This window comes from Cupressus sempervirens, chromosome 1, assembly GCF_028749045.1.
Source record: "Cupressus sempervirens isolate cs-2001-9-10 chromosome 1, ASM2874904v1, whole genome shotgun sequence".
Taxonomy (NCBI): Eukaryota; Viridiplantae; Streptophyta; class Pinopsida; order Cupressales; family Cupressaceae; genus Cupressus; species Cupressus sempervirens.
The window spans coordinates 324,119,302-324,126,937 of record NC_143118.1 but is presented as its reverse complement, the minus strand read 5'-3'; positions in this window follow the sequence as shown (position 1 = coordinate 324,126,937).

Here is a 7,636-nt window from a genome sequence, read left to right as displayed (position 1 = left end):
AGAGTTGCAATAGCAACATGTGGATAGCCACATCATACCAATAGCTCCAAAGGAGGTGGTTCACAAGTGTTACAAAGAAGATGTGGAGACCATATACAAAACATAATATAGACTAATTGTCTAATTGTTTGTATTGTTAATAAACCATACTCAATCAAAAGTATATATAGCTCATAGTATTCTTACCCAGAAATGGGGACAATGCAATTCTAGAACACTTTTTAATAACGACACAATTCATGGTAAGCAATAAAATTCAATGTGGATGGAAGTACTAATTATTATCAGCCACATAGCTACATCCTCTGCATCTCAAAAGTTGTAATTTTTTTATGATTCCTACTAGACAATGACATGGCCATATATAAAAAAATATTGTAATCTTGAAAGATCCATCTATCTTGGCACAAAAACTAACATGGTACATGGGTAAAAACCCACAAAAAATAATGTACTACTAATGAAACATTCATTCATAGAGAATTTAATTGGAGCTTCACACCTTATTAAAATTAGATACCTTGGTCTTAAGAATATTTGAAACCCTTGAAATAAAGCTCCATAACTAAAAACCCTTCTCATAAAAAGGGAGCTATCTGTTCTTTCAAAATCATGGCATGGTACATGAACAATAGGAAAACACGACATCAAATAATAATAAATGTTTTATGAAACATTCTTTGGTAGAGAAATATTGAATCTAATGAAAATTAAAAAGGTTACAAAAACAAAGTAAAAACAGACCCATTTGTTCTGAAACAAATCAATGAAATGGTACATGGGCAACATGCAAACATGATAGTAGAAAAGTATACTCTTTTCACAACCATTTGTTGATAAAGAAATGGTGGATCAAAGCTTATGTGTAACTGAAAACTTGGTTTTAAGAAGCTTCAGATTTTAAAACCCTAGAAATATAGCTTGATAACCTTTTTCTATCATCCTCTTGATTCATAGCTTAAAAATTATGGCAAACTTAAAATCATTATTAAGTGTGTATACTTTACCTAGTTATCCTATCTCCCATGTTGGCCTGCAAGCTTTTGCTATCCACCAATATTTGTTTTCATTGCCTCTCTAAATCCCCCCTGAAACAAAGGGAGCTTGAAACAAACTAGGCAATACAACATATAACATGACGAAAAATAATTAATCTCTTTTGACATCACATTTTTTATTGTCTACAATGAAATTGTAAAAACTACACACCTGGTTCCCCCCTGGTTTATGTCTAGCAAGCCGCCACGTGGTTCACCTGACATTTTGTTTGAAAGTATAAAATTCATTGCTTGCTAACATTTCGTGGCTATTTCAACTAGTTTTTAATTTTCTTTCTAGCACATTCCCCATTAGCCATAATCTTCTTAACCACACAGTCTATGGTGTAATTATGGACGACCATGTACCATACACCATTAAGGCTTCTAATTTCCTCTATCCACATCCCATCATGTCATGCACTACCTATCTTATTGTGCCACATCACGGTGGTATGGTATATATCATTCTAGCTATGCCCCATGTCATTTTTTGCGTTCGATTAGCTTGAGCTAACAAAAAGTTGATACAAGCAAAATAGCCACCTTGTGTAGTTGAATTAAAGAGTATATGAATATATTACTTTCCAACTTAAAATTTCAATAATCAATAGCAACTATTAACTTGTGCCTATAAGGAACCATAGTCCTTCCAAAGTTATATTGTACTTGAGCTTCTAGGGAATAAAGTTATTTTAGAATATATATTTTTTAAGTGAATTAAAGAAAAAAGGAAAAAGTAGAATAAACTTTAGAACTATGAAATGCGTAGAATTTAAAATGTCCATTGACATGAAAGACATTACATACTATAAATTATATTTAGATTTAGACTTGTGAGTAGCAAGCTACTTTTCTTTTGATTCTAACATTATAAAGTATATTTTGATATCAAGGTTTATGATAATTTAATTTAACCATGATAATAAAAGAATAAATAGTAAATTGGGTATATAATAAGAGTTATATATTTTTTAGTAATATAGGAGTGAGTTATTACCATTCAAATAACTATTAGACAAGTTGAATTTGTTTTCATATTCTATAAGTACACTATCATCATTAGCAAGTTCATTATTAGAAGCAAAATAACATTCTTGTTGGAAAAATACATAAAGGCAAGAAAACTTGATATTTGGCCAACTAAAACCACTACATAATCACAAGGTTGAGAAGAAAGAGAGGGTGATAGGGCCAATGATGAGCATATTAGCACTAGGCTCCATGTTGAGGTTCCTACAAAGCATTTGAGTTACAATAATCATTCCCACAACTATTTAACTATGTCCATGTTTACATTCTCAAAAACAAATATTAGCCTTTGGTCAAAGAAGAAAATGGCTTAATTCTAACAACTATAGAGTGCATTAGCCCAATTGCCAAAAAGCATATATAGACAAGTAAATTTGAATGTGTCTTTATTTGCTTGCATTTTATTGATCTATGAGAGCATGGAACAAATTGTGGACTAAGAATAATTGGAAAAATAAATACAACACAATAGAAAAAAATTAATAGCTTATAGATTATCTTTCCCAATTTACTAACTAGAAATACCCATCTAAGCATGTTAAATATGAGTTAATTTAATAGGAATTCTAGATTAATAGCTAAGAAGAACTGCATGTAAAGACAAAGTTTTAAGACTAAAAGATTTTTAAAAATTATTTATATATAAAAAATTTAAATTTTAAATTTTAAAAATTAAAGTAGGCTCTGGGCAAAAAAAGTCATTAAGTGTATCTTTGTGAGCACAAAGAAGACAATGAGAACTATAAAGCATCATATGAAACAATTTAGAGCTGATAGGGAGACCCTTATAGAGAATGCACTAAGCAAATTAACAAAATTTCAACTTGTGAATGGTTGGCCAAATATATTAGAGTTCTTACTACCAAGTGACCTAGATATTATAAAGGTCACTTTTGATCTTACTTGTAATTTTATTATAGGGAAAATGTGTATAGAGATAAGCATAACTTTTGCAAGGTTTGTAGTTATAAAATAATATTTTTGAATACCATTTATAATCTTTTTATTAGAATTTTATAACAATAAAAATAAGCATTAGTTTGGGAAGATTCATAATATTGATTGATAAGTCTATAATTAGATTTGGTTGAGTCATGATATAAGATTTTCAGTAGTTTGTGAAAAAGTTATGGATGTTTTTACAAAGATCTATTGTGCTTGAATTATTTTTATTTCACCAAAACTGGAAATTAGTGGTTTCCTAGGATTTCTATATGCTTTACGACAAAAAGTTTGTTAAGTTTTTTAATTGTCTCTCCATAACACAAACATAATGAAAGTCAAGTTTTATCCAATATTTTACTACTATTAAGTTCACTATTGAAAATGCAATTTTTAAGAAAAAAAAATTCTAAAATTTATTATGCTCAAAATCTCTAATAATTCATTTAGCACAAAAGGTCATAATGATAATTAATTTCATTAATCCTATTCTTATTGAAACCATGAGGGAGAAAAAAATCCTAAGAAACCTTGTGAAAGACTTTTCCTAGTTCTAAGGAGCTCATAGGAAATGTCTTATATTTTTGTCAAGAGTTTAATGAGAATTTTTAGAAATCACTCAATGGAAAGTATGATAACAATGATTACTAATAACAAATTTAGTATAGACATTTTTCTACTACAATGAGTAGCTTAGAAATTTAATTCTAGTTTTTTGCAAGTGAGTAATAACAATCTTACCATAAAAGGGGGAAAACGGAGATAGTTGGAAGTCAATAGGAATTCTTATAAATGCAAAACTTTCTTCATGATCAATTTATTATGGTCAAAATTAGTGGATCAATTAAGCTTAGGAAGAAAATCGCTTCTTGTAGTTTTGAGTTTTTTTGCTATTCACTTTGAACAAAAAGTATGCAGGTATTAAACAATGATTTATATTAGATTCATCTTGTAGAAAAGAAATCAAATAATCATTATTGTTAGCCAAATAGGCTTTTGATCACATGGTTTCTTAGAATATTGTAGATAAAAGACAATTACCTCCTAAAATGGCTATTTTGTCAAATCATTTAGTGGAATAGAGTTCTCTAAGTTCCATGTCCTCCTTCTTTGAACATTTCTTATTTTTGAATAATATCTTACCCCTCTTTTATTGAAATAAGTTTTTAACAAGTCTAAACATAATGATATCTGTAATCAAATTATCTACTAAGAAGGTTACCTTCTTCTAAAATAAACATCTTAAATTTATAAAAATGGCATTCCATTCAAATTTTTATGATATTATAGTTTAAATTTATCCTCATGGTATTATATGTCAATCACCTAAAGTGATAATTTTCTATGACTAGTACTATATTTTTCTACTCTAAATAATTCATCAAAAGTGTGCTAAATGTTAGACTTATTACACTAATTATGTTAGTTTCTAAGTTTAGATTAAATAAATAAGTTAGATGTTGTTGTTGGGAAGTTATTCCTGTAAGTAGTTTTTTTAATGGAAAATAAAGCTATATAAAGTTGTTCAGATATCAATGTGATTAATTCAATTTGTATCTGAATGTATCCAATGAAGATTTGAATAAATAAAATCAATCTTTTTCCAGTTTAGCACTTTCATTTGGTATCGTAGTTGGGTTAATCAATGGGGAACATCTTTTTATGGATTTTGGATGATCAAACTCTAACTTTTGCGGATGAAATCTTCTACAAATTGGAAGTTGTGATTCGTATTCTTTCTCCTTCACTATGAAGTTTGTTGGTCTGATTTTTCACAGTGCAGAGAAGTTCTATAATTTTGGTGAAAAATCATTTAAGTCATTGTATCATGTAGATTATAATTTCATTCCTTCTTCTTTTTTTAAATTTTTAGGTTACCCTAGTCTTACCCTAGTTCATGTGTTGTTTGAATTCTATTAAATTCTCAAGGTTTGTCATCAACACAGTCATTAAAATACCTTAAGTGTGTAAAAAACCCTAAGTCTTTTTCAAATTTTCAAAAGGGTTTGTAAAGCACTCAAGTTCTTCCCTTTATGGTCTTACGGTGTAAGGTTTCCCATAAGAATGAAGTACCTTCTTACTCATGTTTATGTGGTCATGTTTCACCAAGCAACGTAAAGGCATAAAGGAGTTCATGTTTTATGGGGATACACTTATGCTTTTTGTAGTAGCAGAACAGTTCATTTTAAGGTTCCTTGACCATACGTTTGATCCTTGGGTGAAGAGGCATAAAGGCTTCTTATGCTTTGAAAGTGGTTTTACGGATTTACGGTGATAAGTTGAGTGGAGGAGCGAAAGGAGTTTGAAAAGGTATTCCTGGTCATACATTAAAGTGTTAAGCGTATGAGCGTAAAAGGTTTCAAAGGAGATGTGTCAGATCACTTTATGAGATTACGAGTAAACTATTGAGTGGAGGGGCAGAAAGGTATTGTGGATTGATCTACGAACTTACGTTCTAGTGAATAGCGTAAGGGCATAATATCCCAGCATGGCGTAAAGGATGGTTTATGAGAAGGCATGAAGTGGCTTACAATTTTACATGTAAAAGGAATTTGTAAGAGCGAAAGTGAAGTTCAATTTTGTTTACGTGCTTTTTCTTCTTGGACTTGCGGACAACTGTAAAGCCATATTATAACAGTGATCATGCTAAGTGGGACCTGTTGAGTTGTTAGATGGGCCCTAATGAAAGTGAATCAAATGGTCACATGTCATACATGTCAGATGGGCCCAACCCGCGTGGTAGAGGACTTAAGTTTTTCATTTTGCATGTGCCTAAAATCAACGACGATGTGCTTTTCTATTTTTCTAAGATTCAATCTGGGTCGTTGATAAGTGAAAAGTGAAATTTCTCATTACGCCTTTATGATTGCAAGGTAAGCGTATGAACAAAGAGTTGTTTCATCCCTTTTTGTATGGTTACGAGTTGAGTCTAAGTGTATAAGCGTAAAAGAATAGATAAAGGAATGAAGAGAAGGCTTTACACTTCTATGAGAAAGGAGAAACATAAGAGCAAGATGCCATTTGTAAAGGCTTTGCGATGTTACAAGATTAAGGTAACTTGTGCAAGTGTAAAGGAGAAATAAAGAAAAGGTTAGAGGCATTACAATGCCATGGATAAAGCCTTAAACATATGACTAGATGATGGGTATGTAAAGTGTTATGATGTCTTGAGTAATGAAGTGAGTGTAGCAATGTAAAGAAGTTTTTTGAGGTTTCTTGTAATACGTGTGCGTATGAGCATAAAGGGTAAAGTGAAGGTTGAAGAAAAGGCTTTACACTTATATGAGGAAGGTTTGAAGTGTAAGAATGAAGGTACCTATTGAGGAGGCTTGAGATTCTATGGTGTAAGGGGTCGCGTAAGAGCATAAAAGAGTTTTCAATACAGTGCTAAAGCAACCCTAACACTTCTACACTTGGGGTATTCTGAGGCACCATCAAATAGATGTAAAGGCTTGCTAAGGGTGTTTCTTGGGTTTAAAGATTGAAAGGTTTTAACTCTGTGTATAAACAGAAGACTAAAATTTGAAAAAAAAGTAGCTGAGGTGTCATGCCAATTTAAAAAGGACAAATTCACCATGGCCAAGTAAAATAAAACACTAAAAAGGACCATCGGGATCAAATTTCATGGTTGATATTCCTTGTTGTCAGCCTATGAGGGTGGTATTAAAAGCACATGCATAAAGAATTTATTAAAAAAAAGTTGGAAGATTGTATGATTAAAACATAAATATTTGATTGAACATTCAGAATATTGCTATTTCAAAGAATTTGTGTTCCTGCTCTGAAAAAATTCTTCAAGTATCCATAGCCTCATGATTTATGTGTTATTGTACAAGATTTCAAAGTATAATTTATAGAGAAAATGGTTGACAAGGAAGTCGAGGAGGTGCCTGCAGAAGAGGTAGAGGTTGAAGATAAGGGTGATGATGTGGTTGAAGTTCTAGCAGAAGGAAAAAGGAAGAAGGGCATTGTAAAAATAGAGAAGTTGAGGGTTAGAAAGCCAAACAAACATGCGAAAGATTGGTTAAAAAATCTTCTAGGGTCATCCAATGCTATTTTAGCAAACGACCATATTTTCAAAGACCCTTACTTCCTGGTCAGGGATGCAAAATGTCCTAGAATTGATTGTTTTAATCTATTTTTATATTTCTACCAAAATAGAACTGAAAATGTACCAGTCTATAACCCACAAAATAGGAACATGGCAAAGTTGATATTCCCATAAGTGTTTGTTGATGTGGACCTATTAAAGGCACTGATAAATTCTTACAATCTAGTTACCAGGACATTCCAAAGGCAGAATGGGAGCTTTTTGTGCACACTAGATAGAACTTCTTTCATAGAGGCTTTTGAATTAGAAGGGCAGATGGATGTGCCTATTGACATTGAAGATTTACAAGGGAAAATTGGGAGAAATAAGACCTATATTGTGAACAATATTATGCTGCCCCACATCCCTTACAATGTGAAAAAGGTAGGGTTGATTCCAAATAAGGTGGAGGACCATTTTCCCTTGAGCATATTCAAGAAATAGTATATGGGCTATGCAAAGTTCTAGGAAGTGATGGTGCAGAGGATTGTGTCTATGGTTACTTGTTCTTGATGGCATGTGACATACAAGACCC